This window comes from Typopeltis vanoorti, chromosome 13 (genome assembly GCF_054136105.1).
Source record: "Typopeltis vanoorti isolate ZY-2024b chromosome 13, IOZ_Tvanoo_1.0, whole genome shotgun sequence".
NCBI lineage: Eukaryota > Metazoa > Arthropoda > Arachnida > Uropygi > Thelyphonidae > Typopeltis > Typopeltis vanoorti.
The window spans coordinates 98,025,010-98,040,484 of NC_143561.1; the positions used below are offsets into that span (position 1 = coordinate 98,025,010).

The following is a 15,475-nucleotide window of genomic DNA, read 5'->3' on the forward strand; positions in this document are numbered from 1 at the left end:
GTTTTGCCTGAGAGAGCATTTTGAGTCTACGGTGTGGTCCATGTGGAGCTTTGTCGGTGGATGCTTTTTCTGGGAATATGAGCAGTTCTGCTCAGCGGTGGGGTGAGCCTGTCACTGGGTGGAGCCAATGCTGAGTTGGATGATCTTTCAGTTACTCATAGGGAATGGTCCAGGGGATTGCCTAATTTTTAAAGAGACCTTTACTTAAACAATGTCTCTGATGAGAACCAACCAGTTTGAAACAGCTGTCAGGCCAGTGAAACCTTTATCAAATGGACTAATAAAAAGTGAATATATGGATGCCTGGGCAGCATTCATGTCTTTTAAGTAGTCCATACTAAGGAAACTCAGGGATACCGAGGAATGTATTCCCGCAAGCTCTTTGGTCAACTTACGAAATTTTCATAGTTTTTACATTCTACTTTGAAATAATAATGGATCTAATAACCACTTTGCCTATGTAATTTTACATGACTGATAACACCTTTTTCTTCTTCCATTTTTTTTGGGAGGAGGGAGTAATGATTTCACTTCTATGTTGGAAAGAACTGTGATACAGTCACCCTGCTCACCCATGATGCCATGAATTCCAGTCTTGGTGGAAAATATCTAGTGTTGTTCTGACTGTGGTGATGATGCTCATATAGGATAACACTTCTCACCTTTGTTTGTTGTGCTATCTGATATTATGTGTCAAAGAAAGAAACTGTATATTACTGTTTCTGCAATAATGAAGAGGTAGTTGCAGATTGAATGGTTTTTTAACTTTGTATGCTCTTCTGTATGGAGAGAGCGTTAACTTGTTAATGGGGCATTCTAAGTAAGTATGTTCCTGCTCAGTAGTAGAACAGACAGTTATTCAAATTATGCTTTATACTAATGCTAGGAGTATCTGGAATAAGGGAGAGGAATTGGTGGAACTGATAGCATCAGCCTGGCCAAAGATTATTGGGATCACCGAGACATGGTTGACAGAAGAGGATATATTAACTGGAATAGAAGTCGCTAGGTACAGCATTTTTTGGCATGATAGGAAGGGAAAGTGTGTTGGTGGAGTACCTGCTTATGATAAGAGATGACCTATGTCCTCTAAGAGTGGAGGCTTTGGAAGGAAGTGGCAGTAATAATTTTGAAAGCATATCGTGTGAGATGGACAAGGCAGGATATTTAGTGGGGTGTTGCTACAGACCAAGGAGCACAGAGGGTGGGGACTGGGAAATGTTGAGACAGTTAAGTTTGGAAAGAGCAAGAAGAATGATTGTTATGGGAGATTTTAACTACAGCAGTATAAATTGGGGAGAAGAAAATGCATGTAGCAATAATGGAATGGATTTTCTAGAATTCTTGAGGGACAAATGTCTTAGGCAACGTGTAACAGAGGGAACAAGAGGTTCAAGAGTTTTGAATTTGGTCATAGCATCAGTAGAGTTGATAATAACTGAGATGACATCTCTCCCACCAGTTGGAGAGAGTGATCATGTGGTCTTGACTTGGAAGATGAATAGACATTATTATTATTATTACCCCAAGACCTCATGGAGTCAAAGACTCATCTGGGAGGTCCTTTTATCACACACACACACAGCTCATCATACTGCGTCTTAAACACATTCAAACTCCTTGCAGACACCACACTCTCAGGCAAGGCATTCCAATCATTTACAACTCTGCATGAAAAAAACCTGCCTCTCACTCCCCTACTCACAACCTCTTTATACAGTTTCCAGGGATGACCTCTGGTTCTTCTCACCACACAAGAGTTGATAATAACTGAGATGACATCTCTCCCACCAGTTGGAGTATCAAAGAGATGGGAACATATGTGGAATTATAAGAAGGTGATTATAATAGTCTTAGATGTCAACTTGGGGAAGTTTCGTGGAGGGAGAAATTGGAAGGCCAGGATAACATTAGTACTTGGTTTCCCAAGTACTAATGTTATCCTGGCTGAAATTGTGAAGGAATATTTGTTAGCTGGTAAGCTGTATTCCACGAGTGAAGAAGAGGACACAATTTGGAATAAAGTGGATGACAAACAATATTAAACAGGAATTGCATGCGAAACAGAGGCTATAGAAGAGATATAAGGAGACAGGTGAAGAGAAGATGCATGAAGAATATAAGACAGGTCAGGAGAGCGACTAGTATGGTAAGGAAGGTGAAAGTGGAATATGAGAAGAGATTGGTCCTAAGATCCAAACAAAATCCTAGGGAATTTTTTAGCTATGTGGCCAGTATGAGGAGAAATGACTGTGAAAGAATGATATTGTGGGATAAAAATGGGAATAGAGTGACTGATGCAGAGGACATAGTGGAATTGTTTAATGAACATTTTATTGGAGTATTTCATCCTGGAGGTGTCAGTTTTAATGCTAGAGGGATTGGGCAGGTTCGAGGTTTCGAGGTACAGGAGGAGAGTGTGTTTCAAATACTGAGTACTCTGGATGTCAGTAAACCTGTGGGACTGGATGATATTTCACCATGAGTTTTGAGAGAACGTGCTAGGGAACTGACAGTTCCTTTGACCTGGCTTTTCAATGAAAGTTTGGCTGTGGGAAAGGTGCCCGTGGAATGGAAGGAAGGTAAGATAGTGCCATTGCATAAGGGTGGTAGCAGACTAGAAGTGTCAAATTATAGGCCAGTTTGTGTGTCATCAGTATTTAGTAAGATCTTGGAGAAAGCTAACCTTTTATAACAAAAAATACAAGAGCATTAGATGAGGGAAAGGCATATACTGACATTTTCCTAGACTTAGCAAGGACATTAGAAAGGGTGCCACATGATAAGCTGATATTTAAGTTGCAGCACATGGGTCCGGATGTCAGATTGATCTACTGAATTCAGGATTGGCTGGCCGATAGGTATCAGAGAGTTGTGTATGGTGGGGCAATATCAAGGGGGCAGAAGGTTACAAGTAGTGTTCCACAGGGCTCAGTACTGGGACCTATACTTTTTAACCTTTATATCAATGACATTGTCTGTTGATTGCAGGGGGATATTCAGTTGTTTGCAGATGATGCGAAGCTGGGAAGGGTTATTAGTAATAGTGCAGATGTGGTAGCCCTGCAAGAGGATTTGAATAAGCTAGACAGATGGGCAAATGAATGGGGTTGTCGGTTTAATGCAGCAAAATGTAAAGTCTTGAAGTTTGGGACACATCGATGGGAGGCTACATACTCGAATGGAGGAGCTGTACTGGAGGAAGTAGGGGAGACAAGCGATCTGGGGTTGATGATTGATAGAAACCTGAAATTTAGGGGATATATTGCAAAGGTGGTGAATGTAACACAGAGGATTGCTGCAATTATGAGAAGGACACTGACCTGCAGAAATAAAACAGTTATCATTCCGTTGTATAAGACTCTAATCAAACCACACTTAGACTACTGTTCACATGTTTGGTCCCCAGGATTTGAAGGGGATAAATTAACTGTGGAAAGAGTACAAAGGAGGATAACAAAGATGGTTTCAGGGCTGTACAATGTTAGTTATGAGGATCAGCTGAGGGAATGTGGACTGCAGAGTTTGGTGAATAGAAGGAGATGTGATATGATTGAGACGTTTAAGCTGTTGAGAGGTGGTTACAGGGTTGACAGTGGGGAGTTCTTTCGCTTGGTTGAACAGCAAGAATGAATGATGACAAGGGGTCATCCCTGGAAATTACGAAAGGAAACTGTGGGCAAGAGGGTGAGGAGTGGTTTCTTTGCATGCATGGTGGTTGAACCGTGGAATGCATTACCTGATAGATTGGGAGAGTGAGAACGGTCAATGAGTTTAAGGAGTGGTATGATGGACTTTGTGTTTCCTAGGAGGGACCTCTCTCGATGAGTCTTAATAGAATTTGTGTTTCTTAGGAAGGACCTCCCATGATCAGTCTTTTGACTTCTTGGAGGTCTGGATAATAATAATAATAAAAGATCTGAGTTGAATTTCTGTAATACAGCTGGGGTGGGTAGGGCATTATGCCACATTCTCCAATGAATATTAGAGTTGGGTTTGGTAGCTCTTGTACAATATGGTAGGTCCCAGTGAAGTAATGTTCAGTAGGATGATACAGGATTGTCTGAGATAGAATACAAGAAAGAATAGAATAATAGAGATAGAACAGAAATAGACTGAATATAAGATAGAATAGAAATATATAGAACATAATAATAGTGATAGAATAGATACAGGATACGATATAGATAATAGATATATCAAACAGAAAACAAGTGAAATTTATGAAAATATGAGTAACTTTACAGCAAACAGATGTTACGGCAAATCATAGTCTTAACTTGCTTACCAGTCTTGACCTTTTTTTTTTTACACTTCAATAATTACAAAGACATAACAAAGACAAAAGATTATAAGTATCTTTTGAAACTGAAATATCATTCGATCCTATTGAAATTACATGGTTATTAAGCATAACTGTCAACTTGAATAATCACCATATGGGGGAGGGAGAGGATATATGATTTACACATTTAGGCTGTTGAAAGTTTATCATCAAATTGACACTGGGACGATAGTTCATATGTTAGAGCAGTGTTTCTCAAACTTCAGATATCCGCATACCCCTTCTTAAATTTTCATTATTAGCAAGCACCCCCTTATTACATAATAAATAAATAAATAAAGTATATTTCATTGTAAATGTCTATTTTATTTGAATTTATATGTTCATGTAAGCAAAAAAAATGATAAATTTTTAATTGAATAAAATTTGGAATAGGTCCTTCTTCATTTCCTGTCCATGAAAATCCACATTTCAAGTAATTCATATCATACTTACGAAGATTTTTCATCTTCTTCCTAGTTGGTTCTATAGAGATGTCAGATGACAAAACCTTATCAATTTCATTTGATGCAGATGCAATATTAACATTTTCTTGTTGCTTACAGCTACTTGTGTTTGCTATATTGCTCTCTTTTATGGATCTTATAAATCCAATCTTTAACCAATGATCTATACGTAAGAAATTGAAAGCTAAAAAAAATTTCCGTATTTACTTGAATATAACTCTCATTTTTTTGCCAAAATTAAAGTTAAAAAATCGTGGTGCGAGAAATATGCGGCGATTTTCGGAAACTAAAGTTTTCGGTAAAAAAAATGAAAAATGGTGCGACTTACCAAGAAGCTCCTACTTGTTATCACTATTTTGGCATCAAGAACAGTTTTCTTGTGCAACATCAAAGTCATCTACCCAAATAGCTTCATCTTCTTTCCCATTATTTCAAGCAAAAATTTCCAGTAATTTACAAGACTTGAGATACGTAGAGCAGCTATGAAGAAGTGCATATGATTGGTGTGGTATTAACAAAGATCGAATCAAAGACAAAATTAGCATTTCAAAAGTTGAGTTGAAATGCTAATTCCCTTCAACCGAATTCCATAATATCTGAAACATGTTCACTATATATTTCTTAGTTTTAACACGTTCATGACGGGATGGTGTCAAGCAAAACCATGTTGCACCGGCAACATATGGTTTTGCTCGAGTCTATACAGCAGTTTCTGTTGGAGGGGAGATGCGATTCATTAGTTAGCACCGTTTTAATCCCAGATGTCTCTAATCGTACTGTTTGTTGAGAAATATGATTAATTGTGTACTGAAAATTGCCACATACCCACTGAAGACCTTTCGCGATCCCCCGGTATATGAGTACCACACTTTGAGAAACACTGTGTTAGAGCAAGGGGAAGGAACAAGTATTTAAGGGATTTTCACAACAGTAAGAAGAGACATATATACTTTAATATAAATGTTTCTCTTCTAGTTACCAAGGAATTCCCAACATAGAATTCCCCAATCAAATATGTTTCCAGTGATACACAAATATACAGTGATACACAAAGAACTAAGGCTAAAAAAAAGGATCCAAAATACTATTATTATTATTATTATTATTATTATTACGGGTATCTCCATGGAGTCAGTAGACTCATCGCGGGAGACCCAAACTAGCAAAACAATATCTGTCATATCTCTTCTTGAATTCATTTACAGATGAAGAGCTCACAACAAAGTCAGGCAATGAATTCCACTCATTCACCACCCTCCAGGCAAAAAACCTTGTTCTGACACCTTTGTTAACCACACTCTTCTTTAATTTCCAGAGATGACCTCTTGTTCTTCCATCACTATCACACAGCTGAAACATTTCCCCTGCATCAATCCTATAAAAACCTTTTAGTAATTTGAATGTTTCTATCATATCCCCTCTTCTTCGCCTATCAGCCAATCTCTGCAATCCACAAGCTCTCAATCTATCAATGTAGGGAGCATTTTTTATATCACTCACCAACTTGGTCACTCTTCTCTGAACCCTCTCCACAGCCTCCTCATCTCCAAGGAATCCAGGTGACCAGACCTGAGCACAGTAATCCAAATGTGGAAGTATCAATGCTTTATAAAGGGGAATAATAACCTCTTTATCTCTGGATGTCAGTGTGTTCCTCAACAACCAAGTAATCCTATGTGCAATCTTGGACACCTTAGCAATGTGTCCTCTGAACTTCATCTCCTTATCTACCAATACCCCTAAGTCCCTAGCCTCATCAATCTCTTGGAGTACCTTTCCATCTATGTAGTACACAGCTGGTAATCTTTTAATCCCAAAATGCAAGACTTTACACTTTTCCACATTGAACTGACATCCATTTTCTTTTGCCCATTTTACCAGCTTATTTAAATCCTCCTGCAAACTTTCAACATCAGCTTGATTTTTTATTGCACTACACAACTTTGCATCATCAGCAAACAACTGAATATCTCCCTTTAAGCCGTTTCCTATATCATTTATATACAAATTAAACAACATTGGCCCAAGCACAGAGCCCTGAGGCACACCACTGGTCACCTGCCTCATTCTGGACTCGGCTCCTCCATACACCACCTTATGGTATCTCTCCCTGAGCCATTCTCCTATCCATATCACCAATTTAATATCCATTCCCATCTGCTCCAATTTGCGTAACAGTGTTCTATGGGGTATCCTGTCAAAAGCCTTAGCAAAATCCAGAAGTACCACTGTGTAGCCAGTTCCTTTGTCCAACTCTGATGTTATTCTATTATGGATAGTTAATAGATTGCTAAGGCAGGATCTACCTTTAACAAAACCATGTTGGCCTCTATAGAGTATCATATCCTGATCCACCCATTCTTGAATTTTGTCTTTAACCAACTTTTCCAATACTTTTACCACTACTCCTGAGATGGTGATTGGTCTGTAATTCAATACTGCAGTTTTAGAGCCACCCTTATGCAAAGGAACCACTTTGCCTAACTTCCACTCCCTAGGGACCATACCAGAGTTCAAACTTAAATTAAATATCCAGGTAAGAGGGGTTGACAATTCATTTGCACATTCACGCAACACCCGAGCTGATATTCCATCTAAGCCTACCGCAGTGTTTGCATTTAAGTTTCGCAATATATTTAATACCTCTGATTCTTTAGCTTCAATTCTCACATTAGGTATTGCTATAGGTATAGAGATATCCTCACTTGGGTGATAGACTTTTGAGAAGTGATCACTCAGTAACTCGACTATTACATCTGATTTTGTCACCTCAATACCATCAGCACCCACTAAGGTTATCCTTCCGAAGTCATTCTTCCTCTTACTTGCCACATAGCGGAAGAACTCTTTGGGATTACCCTTGATCTCTTTGGCTAAGGTCTTCTCATAATCTGATTTAGCTTTTCTTACTATGCTGGTAACCTTCCTAGCTTGAGCCTTGTACTGCTCATGGGTGTCCTGATCGCCCTTCTCCTTGTAAATTCTCCATAACATTTTCTTTTTTTGTAGTTCAAGCTTGATACTACTGCTCATCCATCTAATGCCTGCCTTGTTTGACCTCCTGACCATGGGGACACAATCTGATATTGCTTTCCTCAGATACCCACTGATTTTATCCCAAGCACTGCTAACATCTTTCCCTTGCAATATGTTCTGCCATGGGATGGCTGCAAGCTCACTCCGAAGCTTGTTATAATTGCCTAACCTGTAGTTTCGTACATACCCCTTCTTAATAGAAAAATCCACAGATTTTGCAACCTCCCAGGTCAATACCACATGATCGCTTTCACCAACTGGAGGTAACGAGGTCACCTTACTTATGCACATAACCTCTGAACCAATAACCAGGTCCAACACTCTCACACCACGTGTCCCTTCAGTTACGTGCTGTTTCAAGTAATTATCTCGTAGCAGATGTATGAACTCCATTTCCTTTTTGCTACGTGATATTTCCTCCTTCCAATTGATATCACCATAATTAAAATCCCCCATAATAATCACTAAGCCTTCACTCATTGCACTAAGTTGCTGATGCATGAATTCAATATCTCCCCCTGTACTCCCTGGCCTATAGCAGCATCCAACTGTATATTTGGTTGCGTTGGTCACTATTTCGCACCAGACTGCCTCAAATGAACTCTCATTCACATGTCTATCATCATGATATACTACTTTCTTTGGCTGCAACACATCAGCTATCATCAACAGTACTCCTCCTCCTGTTCTATCTTCTCTATCCTCCCTGAAAATACTGTACCCATCACATTCAATTCCAGTGACCACATCTTCTGCTGACAACCAAGTTTCACTAATGCCTACAACTTTTGGTGAGATTTCACTGACTAATGCCAAAAATTCTTCTCTCTTATTTCTAATGCTTCTAGCATTGGTATACAAAAATTGCAGATTCCCTCTAGATCTTGTACCGGCTTTAGAACTGATATATAAGTCACTAACTACCGTAGTCCTATGCCGATTTTTTCCCCCTCTCTTCTGCAATTTATTCTGCCTGTAAGGATCAATAAATACACAATCAGTGCTAAAGTTTCTCTCTCTTACACTCAACCTTTTCAATATTAGTTTCCCTACCCAATAACTTCAACCTGTTCAGAAAACAATAACTTCTTCAATCTCTTATGTCCTTCCATGTTAAGATGCAGTCCATCTCTAGCATACAACTGCCTTTTTCCTTCAAACACACTCCAAACATCAACAAACTCCAGACCTCTTTTTCTGCACATTCTTGCAATCATATCATTCATTATCATTGCTCGTCTACTTAACTCGTAATTGTCAAAACGAGGCAGCACACACACTATTCTCCCATTGACACTTTTCCTCTTCACAATATCTAATAATGTTCTTAAATCTTTTCCTACCCGATTTATACTACCTCTCAGGTCATTCGTACCCACCATAACTATCATCTTGTCTGTTTCATGCCCTCTCTTTATTGCTAAAGCCACTCTTTCTATTGTACCATCAGCCAAGCACTCCTCATGCATACCACTCTCCATACCCTTAATCATAGAATCACCATATATTTTACCACTATTAACTTCATTCAAGTTCACACTCATGGACTCATTCTCTACACTATTCAGCATGACTCTCCCAGCTTCATTACTCAACTCTCTATTACTTACCCCCCCACTCTCACTACATCTCATTTCTTCTTGGCCACTTGTGGTTTTATTATGTTGACTCCCAATCACTCCCATACTATTTATTACTGAATCATTCACCAAAGACTCACCCATATGTAATCCTGTTCTAGTTACTTCAGCTAAAGTAATCTCTATAGTCCTAATTTCTCTGTTTAACACATTAAACTCAGCTTTAACTTCCAGTATCTCCTTACCGATCACTTCCACTTCCTCATGAAGAAGATGAAGGTCATTTTTCATTTTCATAAACTCCCGCCGAAGTTCTTCCGCTACGGTCCCGATGTCAGCTTCCATTCCTAAACGCTCCAGCCTATCCCGACACTTCTCACATACGTCGACATTTTCTTTCTTTTCATTTTGCCAGACCGACCACAGATCCTTCACATTTTTCGGTGCATACATGTAGCAGTTTCCGCAATGCATCCATTGCGAAAAATCTAACGCTGAGCCAGCCTTTCGTGTAATAGTAGAAGTCCTGCGTGCCGCTGACGTACGTTTCTTGTTGGACGCCATCTTTACACGTTGATATAGTGAAACAAACGGCAGTGAAAACACAATATATACAACACAGTTCTAAACAATAATACCACTGAAGGACACTTGTTTCTAACCGATGCACAATTTTAGCACAATTTGTGACAAAAAGCCACACTATATTTAACTTTAAAAACACGTTTTCTAGACTAGCTTAACTCGACCGCCACATTTACCAAGGACACTAGCGCCACTCCTTACGTTTATGCCCTAATATTCTAACTGCATCCTCTGAATGCAGCTAGTAATGTCTGAGAAACTGTCATCCAAATAATGGATGACAGTTTCTCAGATCTAAGTCAGTTTTTGGATGTTAAACTAATCAAATTCATGATGTTCTGTAATGCATATGCTGATTCCCAAAATAGTGTTTCTCTTCAGAAATTATTTCTTTTTTATTGTTTATAATTTTTCATTTCACTGTATAAATATTGTTGAATGCATGGTCTCTAACTTGCTAGTTTGTATTGATTCATAATGATATAGTTTGGTGTTCTTATCTGCTGATCTTCCAGATCATCCATGATATAGAAATTTGAAGTGGCAGTTTTTTGAAGTTTTTTTGAAGTTTTGAAATTCATGATGTTCTGTAATGCATATGCTGATTCCCAAAATAGTGTTTCTCTTCAGAAATTATTTCTTTTTTATTGTTTATAATTTTTCATTTCACTGTATAAATATTGTTGAATGCATGGTCTCTAACTTGCTAGTTTGTATTGATTCATAATGATATAGTTTGGTGTTCTTATCTGCTGATCTTCCAGATCATCCATGATATAGAAATTTGAAGTGGCAGTTTTTTGAAGTTTTTTTGAAGTTTTGAAATTCATGATGTTCTGTAATGCATATGCTGATTCCCAAAATAGTGTTTCTCTTCAGAAATTATTTCTTTTTTATTGTTTATAATTTTTCATTTCACTGTATAAATATTGTTGAATGCATGGTCTCTAACTTGCTAGTTTGTATTGATTCATAATGATATAGTTTGGTGTTCTTATCTGCTGATCTTCCAGATCATCCATGATATAGAAATTTGAAGTGGCAGTGAATCCTACTTACTACAGCGATCACCCTGTAGTAAGTAGGATTCATCCTGTCATGGAACATGCAGTAGAACATTGTGAAGCAGAAAATGGAAGGATTTTCACGATGTTGTTTTTTATGACTAATAAAAAAAAATGGTGATGTTAAAAAACTTGTACAGTTGCTTCACAAAGATAAACCCTTTTTATGGCATGCTCCAGAACTTATGAGCATCCTGTACTTATTGATAATGAATGGATTTGATTTTAGGAAAGTTAATTTGGACAACTGGTTTTTAGATGGTTTATAAATGATATTTTCTCAGTATTATTTTTTTATTTATTTTTACTGAAGGCTCTTGAACATAAAATGACTGCTGCAGTTTTAGATCTGGAGGTTCTTTATTATTCAGCAAGTTGGTTGGACATAAAGGGAGGGGGGTAGTACTAATTTTTGTATAGATTTATATTATTATTGTTAGCACCTCCACTGTGTTATGTCCCCATTTTGTTGTTGTTTTATCTTTAATTGTCTTTAACTTTACTCCAACTTTACTAGTTATCATAAAATTTTTGTTTCTCTTTTTCTCAGACTTCGGTTGCCGACAAATTTGTATAGATTAAAGACTGCGCCAGCCAGCAACTAAATTCTGATACAATATCTAAAATACTTAAAGAAAATTGTAGGGATCAGGATATATGCAGTCGTGCTTCCCTATTCTCATATCACTATTGGTTTCCCCTTTACATGCAAGGTACGAAATTTTCCAAACGGTAATTCAAATCTGCAGAAGATATGACAAACTCAATTGATTATGTAAAAAGAAATACATGTTATTTAAATTCTTAACCTTAAAAGAGTCTGGATTCCCCTTACTTAATTAAACACATTTAAACTTCTGCACTATGATCTCTTACTAGGTATAAATTCCTCACTTCTGTACATATATCTATCCTCAGACTCTCACAATTAAGTTACCTGATAATATCATACATGAAACATTACATATAAACACTAGACAATTCAATAAATCTGACATGTAATTCTCTAGGACAATAGTACTTATTTCTACTTAATTCTCTCCCCCAAAATATCTGTTAACACTTAATCACTTTCTGATAATATGACATGACTTTTCTTAAATCACTTAAACAGTTCGGAGCTCGGCCTCCTGTTCAGCTGGAGTCTAATATGTTTCTTCTTAGCAGTAGACAAAAGTGTCCAAATTGCAGACTGTTCCTTCCTATGGCACAACACGTAAATAGCGTGTGTTCTTAACTTCTGTTTCTTTACTCCACGGATACTTTAATCCTACATTAATATAAGAAATTCTTCGCTTACCGTTCTTGCTTTGATTAGGTATTCTGATCTGTTCGCTGTACCTCCTCTGATGGCGGGCTTTGTTCCTTTGTTCTACACGAACCGAAAGCACTCATACACAGATTGTACGCTGACGTAGATTTCATCAGCAGCTCTTTCTCCTAATGTGTTTGAACACATTGTAGCTGCAGTTTTGACCGAAGTAATGTGCATAGCAAGGGGAGATCCTTGCTACACGTGGCGGAAAGCTCTACATACTCTCCTGCGGGAAACTTGGTGCCGACAAATCTCGGAGACGAGAGACAAGCGATGAGAGGTAAGAGACAAGAGATAAGAGAGTGATTCGAACTCCCGCCGAAACTTTTATACTCCGGAACAGCTCCCTCACTCGGCGGTGTCGTCACGCATACGGTGGCAGCCGAATGGACGCCGTGGCTACGAACTGTCTTCACATGTCTTAAAACTTGTACTTAGCTTATACATATTTATTTGGTAATACTACATGACTTTCTACTTTGATTCATTCACAATTACTATCTTAATAAACTTATGGGCTATCTTAACGGTGTTTAGAATTTACACATCTGGTTATTTACATTTTCCTGGGACATTATTCGGTACAGTTCCCATCAGGAGGCATACATATCCCCTCCTTATCCCCTCCTTCTGAGGTAACTTAACATTGGGTGGGAAAAAGGGATGACTCATCACTTTTTACGACACAACAACAACAACAACAGGGTCTCTGGATCCTCTTCACATCTCTTCATTGCCATGAAACCCAAGTGACCAGATCTGTGTGTAGTGGTCAAGGTGCAGCTATCATACTCTTATAAAGAGGAATATTTGTTTTCAGTAAAATTATTTACATTAGTAACTAATTCGTTTGAAGTATAGTTGGAACAATTAGTTATAGTGCTGTGTGTTAGGTCATCATTATACCTTATTGTTGTGAATGATAATCATATCAATGAATAGTAAGACATTGGTGTAGTTTGCTGTGGACTGTATGCATGGGAGAGATTTGGTAAATTGGTCATTGGAGCATCAAGAAATGGTAATCATTCATTGTTTGCAGTTTTTCATTGGTGCATACTGAATTCCCTATTCTATCAATATCACAATACTGATAGTGGGGATTTATTTCTGCATAGTGGCATAACTAGCAAAAACCTTTTCCTGAATTTGATTAAACACCCATATGGTGGTTAATGATTTGGCTTTTGTAACTTTGATGGCACTTCACAGCAATATGTATTATAATTAGTACACAGACATCTCTATGGACTTATCAAAGAAGGACTTAAAGATTTTACCAAGAACTAAACAAATTCACACAAAACTGTATCTTTCATACTTTGAACTCATCCACCAATAAGGCAGACTCTAGCCCCATTTGACTCAGTCTCCAAGCAAAAAAAAATCTAGTCCTCATGCTCAGTTTCCAGAGAATGATCCTCCCTGGATAAGTACTGAAAAATTCTTTCTCTATCAATTGTACAGAAACCTTTAACTTAAATGTCTCCATCATATAATCTCCTATTGTACAAGCCAATTTCTATAAATTGGTTGGTACAAAAGGTGATCTCCCACAAAACTTCAACTTGTTCTCATAAGGAGCATTCTATAGACTTGCTGCCATCTTGGTCACTCACCTCTGGATCCTTTCCATCTCTTCTTCATTTCCAAGAAACTCAGGTGACCAGATTTCTATACACTAGACCAGATGGGTCATATCAAGGCCTTGTAAAAAGATGTAATAACCCCCTTATTTCTTCTTGTCAGTATGTTTCTTAGTAATCAAGTAAACTCTAAGAACTATTTTAGCCAATTATGCAATATGAGGGTAGAGTGGTAGAAAGTGAACTTTAACTCACAGTCTACTGGCACCCTGAAATCCCTAGCTTCATCAATTTACTGCAACTCTGCTCCATCAATGTGGTATACAGATGGCACCCTCTTCTTCCAAAATGCATAACATTGAAGTTTTCCACTAAGACCTAGTCTATTTAAATTGTCTGCAAAATCGTTTCATCATCCTTTTTAACTAATGCTCTACTTCATTCTGCATCATCATCATCAAATGAATAAATACTTCCCTTCAGATCATTTCCGGCATCATTTATGTACAAATATGAGTAAGTAAAGCCCTTGGAACATCACTTATCACAGAAATTCTCCTAGATGATTCCTGAATAAGCTACTAATATTGATTCAACAGCCATATTTTATCCATATTACTAACTTCATATCCATCCAAACCATGTTGCCCTCCATACACTATCCAATTCCTATTCTCTCATTCCTGAATCCTCCTTTAATTAATTTCTATAATACTCTGACCACTACATCTGAGAAGCAGATAGGTCAATAATTTGCTCTCCTTTATGCAATAGAGCTATTTTCCCCTTTTTCAATTTGCTCAAAAATAACCCAGAGATGAGATGATCTTGATAAAGGTGCAGTCAATTCCCTAGCACATTCTTGTAATATGTAAGCTAATATAACAATTAATACAACAGCTGTATTCACATCAAGGGTCTGTAATATCCTATACACCTCAAGTGAATGATGCTATGCCATTAGATGATATATTAGCTCCAATAACACAAGCATGTGATAGGGGAATTGACAGTGCTATAACTAGATATTCTCTTGTCTGGGTGGGTCTTGATAAAATTGAAAGGCAGAGTATAGTTCCATTGCATAAAGGAGGATCCAATACTGGAGTAGGGTAGCAAATTATCAACCTATCTTCTTCTCAGGCATAGCTGTCAAGGTATTAGAGAAATCACCTAAAGAAAGAATTCAGAAATGGGTGAAGACAAACTAGTACTGTATGGAGGACAGAATGGTTTTGTGTAGGTCATGCCTCACTTACTTTTTATAATAAAGTGATGCTTGGTTACTCACCTCTGGATATGATATTTTCCACCACTTTTTCATCCCCAAGAAACTCAGATGACCAGATCTCTGCACAAGTCCAGATCAGGGTTGTCATATCAAGCTTGTAAAGAAATATATTAACTTCCTTATTTCTGCTTGTCTTGTAACTGCACTCGGTGCTGCAATATCTCCACATGGCTGATACACCTTGCAAAGTTATCACTCAGTAATTCAACTATTTTGTCTGTTTCAGT

At 37.8% G+C, this 15,475-nt stretch overlaps 1 protein-coding gene across 1 annotated transcript in view; it reads right to left on the bottom strand.

The window, feature by feature from the left end:
* LOC150100406 (uncharacterized) overlaps nt 1–15,475 on the bottom strand; it is a 621,895-nt gene that overhangs the window by 377,678 nt on the left and 228,742 nt on the right. The gene's annotated exons all lie outside the window — the stretch shown is intronic.